The sequence below is a fragment of the Danio rerio genome, chromosome 9, assembly GCF_052040795.2.
Source record: "Danio rerio strain M-AB ecotype USA chromosome 9, GRCz13ab, whole genome shotgun sequence".
Lineage (NCBI taxonomy): Eukaryota > Metazoa > Chordata > Actinopteri > Cypriniformes > Danionidae > Danio > Danio rerio.
Window position 1 is genome coordinate 30,632,200 of NC_141029.1, and position 19,695 is coordinate 30,651,894.

The 19,695-nt window shown below is 33.9% G+C and overlaps 2 long non-coding RNA genes across 3 annotated transcripts in view; one reads left to right on the forward strand and one right to left on the reverse strand.

Moving 5' to 3' along the window:
* The window catches only part of LOC101884827 (uncharacterized), a 100,613-nt gene that overhangs the window by 51,013 nt on the left and 29,905 nt on the right, over window positions 1–19,695 (forward strand). Inside the window, exon 4 of one of the 2 annotated variants that reach the window (XR_015499579.1) lies at window positions 2,908–2,997. The exons of the other annotated variant lie outside the window; for it this stretch is intronic. This is a non-coding gene — a long non-coding RNA (uncharacterized LOC101884827). The remainder of the gene's footprint in view (window positions 1–2,907; window positions 2,998–19,695) is intronic. 2 annotated transcript variants of the gene reach the window in all.
* On the reverse strand, window positions 7,449–11,367 carry LOC141376142 (uncharacterized). The gene is made up of 2 exons (XR_015499618.1): window positions 7,766–11,367; window positions 7,449–7,547 (listed from the first exon to the last, which is right to left on the reverse strand). It is a non-coding gene; the product is annotated as an uncharacterized LOC141376142 (long non-coding RNA).

Consider the following 19,695-nt stretch of genomic DNA (forward strand, 5'->3'; position numbering starts at 1 on the left):
AATCTATTATTTCATTTTGTGGGACATATTCAGCATATCAAGCAGGTATTATATCTGTATATAGTACAGTATATCATGTGGTGTAGTTCTAGTTAGATCAAAAATGATTGAGTTCAGTTTAATAGAAATGTCACTGTTGAATGATGTTTTGCTGAGGAGCAGCTCCACTGACCCCAACCAAGCAAACCAAAGGAAAGTGAACTTTTTCTATCTATACACAGCTCCCAACAGTGTGCTGTCAATAATTTCAAACTTCTTTTTTCTTCAAACAAAGAACAATAAATACTGTTACTGTAAGTTTACTGTGTAGGGCATTTATAGAGATAAAATGCAATGAGAAATTCACATCATAACTTAATTATTTTAACTTATCAGTATTATCACTGTATTGTTAAAATATTCTGTAAATGTTCAATTATCATTGTTCAAGTAATGATAGACATTGACATTTTATATTGAAAACCAACAAGCAAACTAATCTGCGCTGTGCACTTTTTTACTTGCATCAAGATAAGAAATGTAGCAATCATATTTTAATAATAATTATTTATTATATATTCCAATGTATGTTATTTACAGATAACAACTGCTTAAACTAATAACAAATGTTCTTCTAGGTACTTTAAATCAGCGTAACTGCCAGTGAATAGACTGACTGAATAATAAAGTAGGTTATTAGAGGATGCATTTTGTTTCTGTCAGGTTCATATTTAGTTAAAAGGTTAATAAATTATTACAGCTCAGATCAATGTTTTGCGTATAGTTTTAATTAGCCATGTAAAAAGTGGGATAAATGTAGAAGGAATAAAGCAGAGCTGTAATCAGGTCAAGTTAGGCCCGAGCTAGAGAGAATTCGGCCTGAACCCGACAAGTACATTTGGATTTTTAATAGCCTGAACCCATTTACAGCCCGACATTATTCAAATGTGCATATGCGCATGAATGAGTCATTTATATGTGTTTTAACAATTTATTCATAACTAACGCATAGGCCACTTAAAAGTTGGAACAAAGAAATAAAATAAATCCTCTATAACATTGTAACATCTCAGCACTCTTAACAGACCTAGGTACTGTACATACACTTAGCCTTTAAATTGGCAGTTTAAATTTTAAATTTAAATTGCCCTAAAATTTGGCAATAACGAAACAAAATTAAGATAAAGGCTCTGCAGAATTTATCTTATTTGCCACATTGAAAAAAAATGCTGTCTGCAAAATTGTTGCAAACAATTTTTGTGGTGATTTTAAACAAACAAATTACATTTAGTATTGTTCAACTTAATTTGTTTGTTTAAATTTAGCCCAAATAAATTCAATTCAATTCAAGCCCTTAACTTGAAATTTTTTAGTTAAATCCAAGGAATCATTTTTGAATAATTTTTTTTAGTGCACTTCTCTTCACAATCTGGCCTTGAGGTGACGATGAAGCTGAACAATAAAAGAATAATGCCAACATTAGCCTATATATTCTCTCTACATTATGCATTTTTAATGAATTAATATTTGAAAATACTCACCAGGATAAGCAGTTCTGCACTCACTGTTGGTGCGTCCAGCACCTCTGAACACCCATTCACTGCTGCTGCTACTGGCCGGGATGCGTATTGATCTGGCTAATTTTGCAAGGTTTGAATAGGATTCATCTTCCACCAGCCAAGAACATCCATTTCATTTACTATGACAGCAGTTTCAATATAGCGAGTGTCATTTTCCCTGTCAGCTTGCTGTACGTTTTCCCACTCTACAAAGCTCACTGTTTTTGACTCCGTCATCATTTGTTTCACTTTTGCAGGGATGGGTTTTGATGTTGTAACAAACGATTGATCGAACTTTCTTGCACTAATTGAAATGCATTGCATGACTGTTCATTAACCGTGCAAGCTGGAGTGCAAGCCCAAGCCTGGCTTAACCCCATCTAAAATGGTACAAATTAAGCCAGAACCCGCCCGAACCTATCGGGTTCTGTCAGGTTCCTTCGGGTTTGGGCAAAGATCTACAGCTCTAGAATAAAGTCCCATATAAAACAGCCCTCCACTTAATGTCAGGCTGCTCAGAAGCCTCCTGAGCTTTATTCTGGGAGAACAACCAAATAGATGTAATCTGATCGAATACTTGATTCTGATCGTTCAGACGTTCCAAGGCATCTTATTCTGAGATAACATCCACTGAATAACAAAGGTTCATCCAGATACTTTGAATATTGACCATCAGTAAATATGTTCAGCTTGTTTCGCTTCTGTCAGCTTTGCACTTTTTACTGTTTGGTGCCATCTTGTTACTAAATAATAGGCAGGTTAGTGTATACTCCATCAGGTACTCTTTTCATTCCACTTTGCATTTAATTAAATAATAAATCAAATATTATGGCTTAGAACAATTTTTTGTGTTTATTGTTTATGTTTTGTGGCAAGTAGCCGTGTAATTAGCAGGTTGAAGTACATCCAGGCAGTTGTTTTAATGGATCTGCAGTAGTTTACAGAATGATCTCTATCCCTACTTAATGTCTCTGAAAAAAGACATACTAACCGTTTGATATAGTAGTTGGAAAGCTGAAACCCTGTTTAGAAGTAATCATTAATATCAATATTTGCATACACGTAAAAAAAATAAACAAAGGAGGCTGACATCAACGGTTTTTTATCTGTTTTTCAACCCTTGTATTGTAAACCCTGTTGTTCAACCTTTGTATCCCCCTCAAAAAAACAACAACAAAAACAACAGCAGCAAAAAGATTGGCTTAAAAGCATTGTATTATTCATAAATTCCTTCAAACATCTGTTGTAATTATTCACTTTAATCATCTTAATTTTTAATATAAACAGTCATAAAAATAGCCTGTAATCAAGCCCTGGAATTTCCACGGCCTTCATACAATGTTAATTTGGTGCTGCTTTGTTATTTCAGTGTCTGTTATGAATGAGGAAAATCAGCCTTCTGAGACACACAGCTGTTGATTAATTAAGAGATATTGAGAAAACATGAAGTCAAGAGCAGGTGAATGCCCTATAAATAATTTATTTACTTTCTGTGAAAGGTTCTCTTTCTTTAACTTCACCCATCACTAACTGCACTGCCTTACCGGACTAGATACTTTCCGCTCTATTTAGCTGCAGTTTGTGAATTGCTTCAAGCAAAACAAATCTAAGTTATATTTTTGTAATTCTTTTTCTATTATTAGATTTTTTACTGAAGTGATGTTTAGCTGAACTGTGAAAGTGAATGAGGTGTAATCTGACTAGTGAGGATTTTGTTTTTCTCTCTTCTGCTCCATCGGTAGATTTCCTTCCATATTGTTCAAATTCACACACTCAGAATGACCTCTCATTTAGCATTAGTAATCTTCTTCAGGGATTATGAAAATCCTATTGCAAGATTATGATCTTACCAGTTTTCTTGCAGTTAATCATTCATTTATAAATGCAGTCAAATTTATTTATGTTCATGTTCTCAGCTGGTGTTTTATTTTCGATGTGCTTTTAATTTTTACAGGGACAGACAGTTCAGAGTACAGAATGCAAAGGCTTTAGACACTTACTAAAATTATCCTCACTCCGATCTCTTGAAGACTTAATTTTTCCCATTAAGGCCGCTCTTATGTCATACATTAGTTCATATCGTCACATACAGTAATTCATGTTCATGTAATTCAGCTGTGTATGTCCACAGTAACCGTTCACTAAGAAGCCAGTGTCCTAATGAGTGCTGTGGGCCGATTTTTTTTGTCCTCTCTAGGGGTGAAGCTGACGTGGGTTTGCGTCTGAGTGCACGTCGTCTTGCCTCTTATAGCCATATACAGTTATGTAATTTGTCCTGGCCATGAGTTGATTACACTTTTTGTTAATATGTTTTATATTTATTTACTTCTAGCCAATGAAGAAGTGAAAATGTTGCCATGTGACGTAATCAAAATCATCACAAAGAACAGGAAATGGCTTCTTAATATTTCTCTTTTTTTTTCAGAAAATTCAGACAAGTCTGATAAGATTTCTGGTGTACAATGCTGGTGATCATTTATCAGTGGTTTTATGTAGGAAACCTTTCAAATGAAATTTATTAGTGTCCATACTTTGTTGCTTTATTAATCGAAGAAATCTCATAATTTTTAAGGCAATGTGTTTTAAATGGTTTTTTTTTACTCAGGTAACGTATTACGTTTTACAGCGAATAACCAAATTTTACAGTCATAATCCAATTAAATATGACAGAAAATATAAAACTAATACCTTGGAGCTAAAGTGAAAGTTTTATGCAATTCAACAATTACATTTCAAGTTTAAAGTTTTGACAGACCGACAGACAGGCAGATAGATGATATAATAGTATTGATATTCACTCACCGGCCACTTTATTAGGTACACCTTTCCAACTGCTTGTTAACACAAATTTCTAATCAGCATGGTCTAATGTAGGCATGGTCAAGATGATCTTCTGCAGTTAAAAAAGCATCAGAATGGGAGGGTAGGTGATTTAAGTGACTTTGAACATGGCATGGTTGTCGGTGCTGCCAGATAGGCTTTTCTGAATATTTCAGCAATATGCTGAGGCTTTACAGAGAATGGTCTGAAAAAGAGAAAACATCCATTGAGTGGCAGTCCTGTGGGCACAAATGCCTTGCTGATGCTAGAGGTCAGAGGAGAATGGCCAGACTGGTTCGAGTTGATAGAAAGGCAACAGTAACTCAAATGAGCACTCGTTACAACCGAGGTATACAGAAGAGCATCTCTGAACGCACAACACATCCAACCTTGAGGCAGATGGGCTACAGTAGCAAAAGACCTCACCGGGTGCCACTCCTGTCAGCTAAGAACAGGAAACTGAGCTAACAATTCTACAGGCTCACCAAAATTGGACAATAGAAGACTGTAAAAAAGTTGCATGGTCTGATGAGTTTCGATTTCTTCTGTGAAATTCTAGTGGTAGGGTCAGAATTTGGCGTCAACAACATAAAAGCATGTATCCTTGTATCAACATTTCAGGCTGGTGGTTGTGTTTTAATGGTGTGGGGTATATTTTCTGGACACTTTGGGCCTATTAGTACCAATTAAGCATTGTGTCAATGCCACAGACCTGAGTATTGTTGCTGACTGTCCATCCGCTTATAACCACAGTGTACCCATCTTCTGATGGCTACTTCCAGCAAGGTAACATGCCATGTTATGAATCGCACATAATCTCAGACTGCTTTCTTGAATATGACAATAAATTTACTGACTCAAATGGCCTCCACAGTCACCAGATCTCAATTAAATAGAGCACCTTTGGAATGTGGTGGAATGGAAGAGTCGCATCATAGATGTGCAACTAACAAATCTGCAGCAACTGCATGGTGCTGTCATGTCAATATGGACCAAAATTTCTGAGGGATATTTCCAGTACCTTGTTGAATCTATGCCACGAAGGATTAAGTTCAAGCCGATACTAGTCAGGTGAACCTAATATAGTGGCCAGTGAGTGTAGTTTATGAATAAAAAGTTTAGAAGTAAAGGCAAGACCATGAAGGTAAAATTGAAAAGTGAAATCAGAAGATATTTCCTGTTGTTATAAGTTATTGTATCAAGTAAAAATGAAACAATTTACTTAAAATAGTTAGTTCCAAATTTTGGTAAAAATCCAATTAAAATGTATTAATTGATTTCATGTTACTGTAATTTTTGTCTCTTGTGGCTTCATTTCATTTTCATCCTTTTCCAAGATTGCCATATATCCGGCCGTATGTCTTCATGGGTATAATGAATGTATGATTGCCCTGAGGATGGCGCAGTGCCTGAGATTTCCTCTTGATTAAAGCTGAGCATCTCTTTCCACATACTTATATTATCTGCATATAACATCACATCTATTTTAAAGCAGAGATAGTGGGACAAGATTAGCATTCTAATTGATTGTTCCTGTGCTTGTTAGTGTGTTCGCCGAAGTTTTGACTCTAAATAGTCTGTTATGAAGAGCATCAGGGGAGTGAGACACTGTTTGATGGCCCACAGACACTCAACAATATACCAGGAGACAACTGGGGACGCATATATCTTTATCCCTAAAGCCGGTAACTTTGACAGCTGGGAATAAACATGTCATCATGAAAGCAGTTCAGACATTGTTGGCACATTTAACGCATCTTTATCTCCATCTCTTTCAGCTTTAAGACCACCTACACTTTATAGTGCATGCATGTGTGTTGTATATCAAGCTATATTTAAAGATGAGCTAATAAGTAGTGTTAAAAATGAAATGCAGTCAGTCATGTGGTTTGTAAATTATCCGTCAGATTAATGGGCATTTGTGCTGCAACTATTTAAAGCCCCCACATGCGCAGGAATATTGATGTTATGTAAGGATCTGACTGTGGGAGGAGAAATAGTCTGACTCTCCTGAGGCAGATTGTAAAGACAGTGATTCTGTCATCCTCGTCCAGGCCGTCGAACTCCCTCCGCAGGCCAAATTAACTGGCGTTCATGTCTCTCTCTGTCTCACTGTAAGGCATCCAAGAGTCAAGTGCCCTAATTATGCTGCAGTGAATACAGTTTCTCATTTCAGTCGGCCTCTGAAGACAACAGTTCATCAGTTCTAGTGGTGTTAGGATGCTGTAATGAGTGAAATGCTCAACCGAGGTTACCTGTGTAGTACACATCTTAAAAAGTGTTCCCTGATTTGTACAATGAACATTATTGATTGTCTTCACTTCTTTTTTTTTTTTTTTTTTTTTTTTGCTGGTCTCTCCTGCTGCATATTCTGTACAGTTTCAGGCTTTCAGTAGGGTCACTGGATAATTTGTCATCGCCATAGCATTTTAAAAACAGCTTGGGGAAAGAGAAGAAAGATGTGAGCTAGACATCATTAGTTTGCCTATGAAGAAAGCTGCATATGCTGGTTAGGTATATTTTGAAGCATGGCTGCGGGTTTGAGCTGGTTTAAACTGGTCCCAAGCAACTAGTTTCCTGTTAAGACCATCACATAACCATTTTACTCAGCAGCCATGTTTGAAATGCCTCTTGAGCATTCCTATCTCTTTGAATGGGGAAACATCAAATTCCACAATACTTTTTCCAAGCGTGTGATTAAATTTCATATTTTGAATCACCAATCAAATTTAAAAACATTCTCATAAATTTTATTTCTAAACATTTGTCAACCCCAAAAAATACTACATTTTATCAGGATGTCCAAGCTAATGAATAAATTCAGGATGCCAATCTTCTTTACATTTGTTTCTGGAAGAAGCAGGCTCAGAGATCATCCTGTCAATCAAACTATATGTAACTACATTAAGAATCAATCAACTTATGTAACACAATATTATCCTCCAAATAAAAGCTAGTCTAATTTCCAACTTATTTCTAATGGCAAATCTCCTTCTAAAATGACTCTTTGTTTACACGTTTGTGGACATTGAAGTTGTTGCCATCATTTGATTTGTGTTTGAAGGGCAGAAGTGGGAATAATGTAATGAGTTCAGATGGAAAAGCTTGTATTTTTTTATTTATTTCATTCAGATTACATAGTTTAAAAGAGAGATTTCAAGGTTTATGTAGATATATATTTTATATCCGCTGAAGCAAGAATTTACTGCACTGAAATTCCTGTTTGTTTGCCAAACCTAGACAGGTCATAACAATGAAGCTGCAGAAACTGTCATAAGAACGCATGTCTTGACAGAGTACCTTCTCTGGAGAATCATTAGTCTATAGCATCCATAATGTTTCCATTTTCCCTGTTCAAAACGATATGTGTGAAACGACTTGTGCCTTTGACATGACCAGCTAAGAACCAGCTAAAACTAGTATAAGCCATCAGCTTTGCTGCAAACATACTGTACCTATCCATCAAGGTAAAAATTTTGATCAGACGATGATTCATATCAACAAACTACAAAGGGTTTTATGACTAAATAATTTTTATCAGGGTGAATTTAAGAAGTGTAACATTGAAATAATATGAATACTTCTGAGATTTGATAGTCAACTGAGTTAATTTATTTCTGCCATGAACACATCCAACATTTTCTTAGAGGATGACAAGCTGACAAAACATTGCTGTCACTCTGATAAAAGTTTTATTTAAGGAATAAATTACAAAGCACTGCAGTGTTTGAGTGTTCTGTGTTTGTCTGTGATAATTAGTCTACCAAAATGTGTATATTCCATACACGCATGAAGCTGATCAGTCAATTCTTGCTGCGCACCTCCACTAGGAACGGCCCCTAAAAGGCTGCCGTCATTTGCGATCTTCATCAGTTGATCTTCTTGCACAGTCATGGTGGATTCACCTGATTTTTTGACTAATGGGTTGTGGGTCCATTCCTCGGCAGTTTGCTTGTCATTCACAGGGCCTTTTACCCTTTACAAAAAACTTTCCAAAGACGTCTGTTTCTTACTCATTTTGCTGCTTGTGGGTTAAATTTGGGCGCTCAAGTGACCATGAGGTAACCGAGAGAATACAGGCATTTTTCAAAATAAAAGACTTTTTAAAAAGATAGATTAGACTCAGGTAATAAATAAATGAATTCTTGTGCAGTCCAGTACCAATTGATCCACAGACCGGTACCGGTCCATGGCCTGGTGGTTAAGGACCACTGTCCTGCGCCATGCAGTTAATGACACAGGAGCAGATTAGGTCACCTCTCAACCTGTGCGTACATAGAGTTTCATGCCAGAAATTACACCTACTGTCAAGTAACTCATGTTAAATAAATAAAAGCTTTGAGTCAGAGGTATGAATGTACAGTAAATTAGTAGAAATGAGAATGAGAATTAACCCTCTATTAACCTAAATGCCCCACTGGGGTCAAAAAGGGTCAAATTTACCACTTAAAACTACCACAATTTTACTTTTCAAAAGTTTTGTGTCAAGTGATTTGTCTTTTGTTGACAACTTACATGTTTAATAAAGACCAAATAAACCAAAGATACAGTGTGCATTAGTGCCTGTCCACTTTTCAGCAGTTTTTGCTTTTTTTTATTTTTCCTGTTCGTTTTTCCCATGAGAATAAAAAAATATTAATAACAAATCTTGGTCAAAGCGTTAAAAGCCATGATCCAAATTATCCAGTACTAACAGAATAATCAGATACTGTACTACAGGTTGTCATAAGCAAATACATCAGCCATTTCGAAATTGACAAATTTGTAAATGCCATTCACATTCATTGTTTAGAAAAAAGCACTGAGATGACATTGAACTTTCTTCATCAATGATGTGCATGTGGTTGTGAGTCAGGCAGTTGTAGATGTTTTTTTGGCAGCCACCCTACCAAGACATCGTACTGTGATGAACTGCTCTGACATTTAATATCCGGGGACCTGTGGGAAAATGGGAATTGCATAGGAGTTTTCAGCCCAAAGCAACGGACACACTCAAGTCCATCACACACTTGATGCTCAGCCACTACCAATCCTCATCCAATGCCCAAAGCTGTGGTAAATGAGCTTCAGTCACAGAAACCACAGAACTAAATCACCACCTGCCATGCTGTGAAAAAAATGCAGATTTGGATGAGGACGCCACACAGAAGGAATTAGTCTGAAAAGAAGTGAATCTGAGAAGCTCCAGATTCCCCAGAAGATCTTCTATAAATCCAGCTGTGTGCTCATGCATTATTCTCTCTGGAATCTTGCGTCAGAGTTTCCCTTTTAAGGCATTGCTTTAAAAAAAAAAAAGGTTAATTATCATTAATGTTGAGAAATGCATCCAGCACAGTTTGAACATAAAGCTCTCTCTCTCTAGAGACAATGGTTGTTTATGGCTCTTATAGAATCCTAAATGACAGTCCAAGGAAAGTTGGAATAGCATTTCTCCCTTATGTAAAATTACTCAGGCTCTGTTATGCTAGGAGGATGTACACAATCACTCCTCCCTCTGGTACAGTTTACTGTCCATTCCAGCATGACTCTGACTGTTATCTTGGTAAATCCCAGAAAGACTAGATTCAACTTTTAGACATTTATTTCTCTTTTTTATGTTTTGAAAACAGAAAGATGCTCTCACTTAAAAATAAAGGTGCCAGGAAGAATCAAAAGGTGTTTTCACAATGGATAGAATAACCTTTTTTTAGCACATTAGGGAAAATAAAATATTCAAAGAACCATACTTTGAAGAACTTTCAAAAAACGTTAATGGAAAAAAAAGTGTCAATTGATGTTAAATCTTCATCATATTTCAATTAAGGACATTCATACAAGTGTTTTAAAGACATGCATTAGAAATCCGCTACTAACAAACATATACAATAACAACTCTGGGTTATGAAATTGAAATTAAGGACAGTATTTATAACCCTCAGTTTTTCTCTAGACTTGATCTCATTTAATCTCATTTTTATTTCTGGAATCAAGGCTTTATCTTGATGGTATTCTACACTGTAAAAAATATGATCAAAGTCAAAAATATGATTGAAAAGTAGCTTAGTAAACTAAGTTAATCATGTACTTCATTTTGTAAGTTATGCAAGCTTTTTAAGTCTAAAGTTTTAGTTTAACATAACATAATGTTAATTTGGTTCAGCTTAAAAATTGAAGGCAACCAGGATTGTTTTACAGTGTAACAATGCAGAGATTACACAGTTGGCTCTTTTAGCTTCAAAAACACCACAAATACAAATATGAAGCCTGGATTATTGCTCTAAAGATTAATGATTATAGTAATAAAACAATGGCTAGAAAGAACACTCAAAAATAACTTTGACTGCATGTTATTTAAAATGAGTTGAAACAACTAAATACTTATTTTATGTTTAATCTACTTACATTTGTAACAGTTAAGTTAATGTAATACATTTTTGTTGGGATAACATAAAGGAGTTGTGTGGAACCCAGCATTTTTTAAAAGTGTATGCCTACAGAGGTGTTGTCTATTCATTTGGATAATTAATATGAACATGATCCTGATTCATTAAACATAAACATATGCACTCTGATCAAGTGAAAGACAGATGCTTTGTGAAGGCAAACCAAGAAGAAACTGAAACATTGCGTCATGGTGTTTTCTTTTTTTTGAAAGGATAGTTCACTTCAAAATTAAAATTTGCTCACTGCTCAGACTCAAATGATTCCAAACATTTATTTGTGATTTTATTTTTTTTTCTGTTAAACAAAAAATAAGATATTTTGAAAAAGCTAAAAGCTTGGAAAAGCAAATATTTTGTTAACATTACTGCTTTTCAGCTTATTTAATAATACTTTTCTTTTGTATTTAACAGAAGTAAGAAGGTCAAGCAGGGATGCTTTTCCGAAAACCATCGTTCTCAGCAACAAATCAATGTTTGTTGATTTGGCTTTTCCCAAATCTATCGTCCCAACGAGCATTCGAAAACTGCATCGCAAACTTTTGCACTTGCAACTACACCTCTAGAGCTGTAGTTAGAAGCATAGTCCCTGGTTATGTTCTATTCACAGTTATGCCCCCTTTGCCCTATTCCTTTTGAATGTTCCAACATTTAAACTTGGAATGATTAAAAAAAATCATTAAAATCATCTCTATACCTGTAATTTGCTTTGAAAGTATTTTTAGAGTTCAGTTTTATTGATCCTCATATTAACAATTGCGCTCCCTTCGCAGTGCACTTTGAACTTTGCATGTGCACTTGGCACGTTTATGCCATTTTGAACGCCGATGTGGCTTATGATGAAAGCTATAAGTGACCTATATTTAAGCTTGTGAAGACAAAAATATATAGCACATTAATGGTTTTAATTTACAGTATAGTAGCCTACATTCTAAAGGTACAGGAGCTGTCACTGGGGCGGTACCTTTTTAAAAGGTACATCATTGTACCTGAAGGGTCCATAATGGTACCTCAAAGGTACTTTTTAGGTACATTTGGGCACTAATATGCACCTTTGAACTACCACAGTGACCTCTTTGGGTACAATTATGTATCTTTTGAAATGGTACTGAGCCAGTGACAGCTCCTGTACCTTTGTTTCTGAGAGTGTAGGTTATTTTTTAAGAAATGTATTTGTACTGTATAGCCTATGACATGGGCTGATTGGTTAGAACATCTCTGCAGTGGTTTGAATGTGTCAAATTGTAAAAGTAGACTTTTCAAATATAGAAATAAACAATATCCTACTTAATAATGATAAATAATAATTATTATTAATATTAAGTGGGATTTTTTTTCATTTCATAGTAAATAGACTACTGTAAATTAGAATAAAGAGATTAGATTACATGTTAGCTAAGTGATTTTATGTAGAATAAAATATGAAATATTATTAACAATATTTGTAAAGGACAAATAGGCCCCATACTGTATTTGCTGTTTACGTATATTTTAATAATATGGAGAGCAAGTGCATGTGTTTACCAAAATATTTTAGTTAAAATGCATGTGCGTAAATACAATATATTTGCACAAAAAAAATATGGGGTTTTTCTTTAAAGTTGTTAGTCCACCCTGTTTCGAGCGTCATTATGAATATTATGTTATAACTAACATGATTAAAATGATGGTTCTGTGACAGAGCAACTACTGTTTTGGCAAACACTCATGACTACATTCTTTTCACTACATTTTTTCTCAAATGATGCATCGTTCTATGATAGATCAGCCATAAGTTATGTCATTGTTTGAGAAACGCACCCCAGGTTTGGAATAAGAAAATAATAAGTAAAGGATGACAGAGTTTTTTTCCTGTTTTATCCTTTTGAAAATAGTTTGAAAGTATAGCGATTTATGAACATACTATAATAATAGCAAAGCTGATCAGTTCATTACTTGGATTTTATACTATAATTTACATGGCAGACTGAGACTATGAAATATTATTTTAAATATGAAATATTATTTCAAAAAAGTTAATAAAATCACTTTGTAGCATCAACGCAGTTCAGACGAGTAAATAAATGAAAAACTGTATTTAATTTATTTTTGTGCATATTGCAAAAACACATTACATCATTTTAATTAAAGCAAACATTGCAGAAAATGAACAGCAATAAAACATCACAAGTTAATTTCTCTGAAAGAACCATTTCTAGGGAACAATTTAGCAACCTTGAATGTGTAAAATGCACATTTGATGCACATAAAAGCAGATGTCTTTGGGAAGGAAGGCCTTTGAATTTGAAAGTTAAGATCCACAGATTACATTAAATCAACAGAGCCATATGTAGTCATTCTCTACTAAAAATTAATTCATTCATTCATTTTCCTTCAGCTTAGTCTCTATGTCAGAGGTCGCAACTGTGGAATGAACTGCCACTAAAAGTAAATAAAATATTATAATTATATAACACATTGAGGGCATTTTCACACCTGTCACTTACATGAGATGTTTTAGTTTTAAACCGGATGTATAGAATGAAAAAACAAATGTATCAAGGTGATCTAGAGTTGCAGTGCAGGGATTCAACTGTCCCAGTGTGCAGCAGACTGAGGGAACTAATGAAAGACTGGGTGTTTTGACCTCACAAAGGGGAAAAAGCACCTCTAAAATGTCTTACAGTAAGAGAGCTGACAGCTTCTGACTCCATCACATCTTGTTATTCTCATCATAGACTCAGTGGAGATAGTAAGTTCAGTCAGTGGCTGTTAAAGCTGCACTGCGGGCCTTTGCTCTGTCTGTCCTGTGCATGAAAGGACGCTAACATGTGCTTGGTCTTCTGTTCCTCTAAAGACCTTGTGTCCACTGCTTTGACACTGCTGCAATTATTTCTGATGTTTGGTTGAATTGTGGGACTGCGAGGAAGCTGGTGTGTGCGTTTTGCCATGGGCTTTGTCTTTTTAAGATTCAGAGGATTGAAATAAGAATGTAAAATCAAGGGTCAGAGAGCTTTGGTGCATGATAGAAAGCATTATATCAAGACTTTGAGCTATAGCTTGAGCCAGAAAGAGTATATGAACATTTTTTGTTTTCTGCTGAGAATTTTGTAAAAAAAAATCTGCAGATTTATGCGAAATTATTTAAGGAGTATTATAACTAATAATTTAATATGTTAAATAAATACTATACATTTTTAACTTTTATTTAATGTTTACAATGCAAATTTGGTAAACAAAGCAAGTCTCATATAATACATTTACTAAAAGACAGAAAATATTACTTTACAAACTGTATCGTACATAAATTCATTTCACATTACTATTTTTTTATCACAATAATATTAGTGAAATTAATTTTAAAACTGAAAAAATATAAATTTCCACACCTTTACACAAGTAAATACATAGACTCAATGATGGGCTACAAATCTGCAAATTTCTGCTCGCGCAGATTCTGTGTGGGCCTAGCTATAGCTCAAATACTAATAGCACAGATTAAGCATTGTTTTTACCCATATACGTTTTAGTTGTTATCTCCCACATAAAACATATGCCAGAGTAATTGGTGGTTCATTCCACTGTGGTGACCCTGGATAAATCATTAACTAAGCTGAAGGATAGTAAGTGACTGAGTTTTAGTTCACGTTTTTACGTATTTCTTTTATGTATCTGAGCAAATGTAACAAATTTAATTTCTATTTTACTTCAGAATCTTTATTTTCTCCTTGCAATAAATGAAACAATGCCAGTTTTGCCTTGAATCGTACGGAGACTAATTGGAAACATGGGATGAAAAGGGGAACAAAAAAAAAAAAGTGTTTAAAATAGGGGTCTCAAACTCAAATTTGTGGGGAGCCATTCAGTGACTGACAAATGATATGTGGGCAGTTGTTACAGTACCATACAGAGACTTTTAAATGGAATGTGCTGAAAAAAAACTAATCGTTGCAGCCCGGAGGGTGGAGGAACTTTTTCTCTAGGATTATGGTTAAGGTAAACAACAAACAAAAACGTTTGTTCACGAGACTGTTAATGCAGCATTTTGCACTGATTTGCCAACAAAAGTAAATAAAAATAAACATAAATATGACACAAAACACAATATATGAATAATAATCTGTCCAATGTCATTCTGACATTTTATCTGTCAGATGGATTTAAGTGTTCCTTTATGTAATATAATATATAATATACTGCTTGTAATTGTGGCTGAATTTTGAATGCTGCAATAGCTTTCTGTATTTCATTATATATTGGCACAATTTGTTTAATTGTGTTTTTTGTTTTCTCTATTTTTTATATTTATACTATCTTTGTCTATGACTAGTTTTACATTATCCTTTTTTTAGCATAATAATAATAATTTAATAATGCTGATAAATGCTCAATTAACTAATTTTTAAAGTGCACCTGTATCATTTAAAATCATGAAATTTAGTTTGTAATGATAAAAAATATATATTTTTATTATGATGTTAAACATTGTTTATTATGTATAAATATTCTGTTTTCATTTCAATTTAATTGAAAATGAAAATGTTTTAGTTTTTATGTATTTTTTATTTTTATATTAGTTATTTCAGTTAGTATTTAAACTATGGTTCTCAAAGTCGATTTCTGGAGGGCCGCAGCTCTGCACTGTTTTGCACCAACCCTAATCAAACACAGCTGATCCAACTAATCAATGTGTTCAAGGTTACCAGAGACTATTAGTTGAGTTTAAGACCATTGATCTAAACTAAATTAAAATGAGAAATATATCCATGGCAACTGCTTTAAAGACACTCTAAATATGACATTTGCTGTTTGTTCAAATTTATTTAAACTTAGCTGAAAAACAATTCTTGAGATTTTTTGGGGGGGGGCAACTTAATTGGTTTATGTTCAGTCCTCTTAAATTTGTAAAAAACTAAGTTAACTTGACTTTCATGTTGTCCCAATACAAATTGATAGTGTGGAAAGCAACATTTTTACAGTGCAATGAGTAAATACATTTAGATATTTCAAATTTAGTTCACATTTAATCTTAAGTATCAAAAATGTATTATGTACAGTCCAATAACCTGGGATATTAGTTGCATTGCAGCATCATTATTTTAACTCTCACAGTTACTTATTTTATTATTTTAATTATATTATATTATTATTATTATTTATCATTTTTGTGAGACAGAACATGTTCTGTATGTTTGGTTCGAGAAAATTAAAATCAGTCACATATGCATTCAAACCTAATTATGCAAATATAACCATCTGGATTCTCACCAATGTGAGCAACATGTTTGGAATATTAAAATGAATTATTAAATATTTATATTACTTTACATCATTCTTTAGACTGTAAAGCAAAACACAGGGACAGTCAACTATTGAATCGCATGAACAAAACCTATAGGAGTGACTCATTCACCTGATTCAACCTTCAAAAGTTTGTGAAGCTCATTCCGTTGCACTCAGATGCCCAAATAAAACTGCCTATTGCTCATCCCTGCAGCACTCAGAGCTAAAAATAGATCTGATCACAGTCAGAGTTCAGAGCCAACAACTCTCTTGACATGATGATCACACATGCTGTTATGAAAGAGCAGTTCCAAACCACTCTTTTGTTCTCCTACTTTAACTTCGACAGATAATAGTTGGCATTAGAATTTAAATCTTTTCATTCATTCATGACTTCATTCAAGTAGATTTTTTTTTTTTTTGGTTGGTTGATGCTTGGAGCGTTTCTGATTAACATGGGCTCTGTTCTATAAACCTGGAGCATTTATGATTCATGCAAAGCTGAGGTGGAGAGGGCACAAGGCATTGCTGGTTGGTTTTATGCCAATCCTGTTTGAAGGCATTCAAAAGCTACAGATGATTCTTGCATAAGAAAAAAGTGAAAAACAAATTTTTTTCTTAGCCTGTTGGCTTAAAGAAATAGTTCACCCTAAAAAAATTATTTATTAATTAAGTCACTTTTTACTGTCTTAAAGAGTCCCTATTAGGGTTTTTTTTTGAAAATGACCTTCCATGCAGGCTTAAATCTGAAAGTGCATCATGAACACTATTCATTCATTTATGAAAAAGTTGACTCATTGTGGTTTGAATGAATCGCCACAGTAACAAATCTTTAGCCGTGTTGACATGACGTCGAAATGGAACTTAAGCCCCACCCATTTGTTGCGAGCACAGACCCAGAAAAATTGAAACCCTCGGCCCTGCCCACAAACACTATAGAAAGACGAAGATGAAGACTGTTTAATCAAGTCGTGTAGACGCTGTGCTCTGAGGTGCTCTGAAGTTAGTGTTATTTTCCTTACCCAAAGATTCCCATAATTTTTTTTAACGAGTGCTTCAGCAATCTACACACTTACAACATGGCATTCGTCTGCCGTTTGTTAAAGGAAAGACTATTGACGTACGGGACAGTTTTTGACTGGAACTTTACAGTATACAGTTTATGGATCAGTTCCTTCCTCCATTTCGCAAGTGTAAGTGCGTGCGATTAAAATGGTTGCCTCCTTGTTTTCTCTAGCTTGAAATGATGTATTTAATTGTGTTTTGTTACTTGTAACCACTTGTACTGTATTTGGTTAACTCTTTATATTCACATATTGGGTCTAAAGCCACGTTGAAAATGTTCCGCGTGCCGCTTTGTTTACAGATTAAAATGCGTTTGTGAGCACGTGATCCACTGCCGTTTGTCGTTGCTATGGCCACTATCAGCTGTTCCTACACACGTGCGGTGGGCAAGTTTCATAATAGATCAACTTTTACCGCTTTGTGGATTAATACTGAATGTGTGTCCTTGTTTTTAATTATGGTTAAGAATAGAGCCATATGCTGGTGTTTAACTGCATTGCTTTAATGCACTCTTGCATTGGGTTCACACATAAACTCTGCACTGTGACTACTTCAAAATTGTTAATAAGCTGTGGTGGGCTTTTCTCTTTGTCTCACGCTGAAGGCAGTTGACCACACATAATAGACTGAGTCATCGCACCAATCAGTGCAGATTAGCTTTGTGCTAAGAAGGAGTTTGGGAACAAATCACTGAACAAATCAAATGGGAAGTGTTGGGATAATTAGGTAAAAAATGCATATTATAAGACAATAAAAGTGTTTTTGACCTTGAAAGCATATCAGTCTGTTCTTGCAGACCCACAAAATCAAAATATTACTTTTTTAATGCATAATATAGGGGCTCTTTAATTGGTTTAAACCTTTGAGTTTCTTTTTTCTGTTAAACACAAAAATCTATATTTGAAAGAATGTTAGAAATCGGTAACAATTGTGGAAAAAAAAAAACTATGATAGTCAATAGTTACTGGTTTCCAACATTTTTCAAAATATCGTCTATTGTGTTCAATAGAAGAAACAAATCTTATAAGAAAAATTATTTTTTTTTTTCTATGAACTGCCCCTTTAAATCTTACCTGCCAGAGCAAGTACACTTCGTCACCTTAGAATTATAAGGTTGTATCTGACATTTTTGTCAAAATGACATGACATATTCTTATTAAATGACAACTTATTTACATTATGGGATGTTTTTTTATAAGTTGTTTACATTTAAGATTTTTTATTTAAAAAACGAATGTTGCACACATACTCTTTGCTATATGGAATGCAAAAACTTTAAAGCTCATTATCTTAAAATCATTCAGAACGCAGATCGAACCTTATAATTCTAAGGTGACGACTTAGTCTGTCTTTTGTTTTTCATCTGTCAGTTAAATGACTCGCATTTCTCTCTTTTTTATGATACCAAGAGTTTGCATGCCCACAGGAAGTCACTTAAGCTATGCAACAGCATTATGCATATTTACATGTTTGCATCATTTTGTGGTTTTATTGCCAGTGTTGATGAGATTTTTGAGTCAAAGTTAGGTCACAGTGGTGGAGTCCCATTAAAAAGAAATTCACAAATGAGATATTGTCTTCTAGACTAAAATGAGGTTCAATAGAGAGGAAATGGAGACTTTTGTTTAAATGAATATTTCAGCCAAAATGAAAATTATATTGCTATACTTAAATACATTAGCAGTCAAAAGTTTGTGGTCAGGTTTTTCTGGTGGCATTTTTTAAATCTAAAAAAAAAAAGTTAAATAGTTAAATATTTATTTATTACTTATTGTATGTGCATGCTTTCAAATGAAACTATTACTTCAGTCATTACTGCTTTTATTACTATTACCAATAATAATAATAATAATAATAATAATAATAATAATAATAATGATAATAATAATAATTAATATTAGAGTTATTTCTGAAGGATCATGTGACTATGAAGACTAGAGTAATGAAGCTGATCAATTATCATAAAAAATCTTTGGAATAAATTAATAAATTAAGTTATAAACTATATGCTTTTGAATAGTTATTTTATAGTGCAATAACATTTCACAGTTTTACAATGTGTACTGTATTTTTGAGTAAATAAATGCAGTCTTGGTGAGCAGTAGAAGTTTATTTTAAAACATTTAAAAATTTTACTGACCCCAAACTTTTGACCCGTAGTGTATATCATTCCAAAAACTGACTTGTTCTGTGAAGATGATGTTCTCAAGAATGTTTTTTTTTTTTTTTTTATTTAGTTACAGTCAAAAAGGTTCAAAACAGCACTGGCCTTCACTGACTCTTACTGGATTGACTTAAACTAGCTGTTTTTCTTTCCTTTCTAAAAATATCTCCACTCAAGAAACAAGTTATTTAGTTAAAAAAAAAAAAAAAAAAAAAATATATATATATATATATATATATATATATATATATATATATATATATATATATATATATATATATGGGTGAACAAATAGGTAGGTTATCATGCTAGACGATGGCCTTAATGCCCATGCCCATTATTAAGATTTTTTTGCTTCCCTGCTGTCAAGCAAGCAAAATAATGTGCGCTTGTTATTTAATATTTGTTGTACAGCATGACAATATAT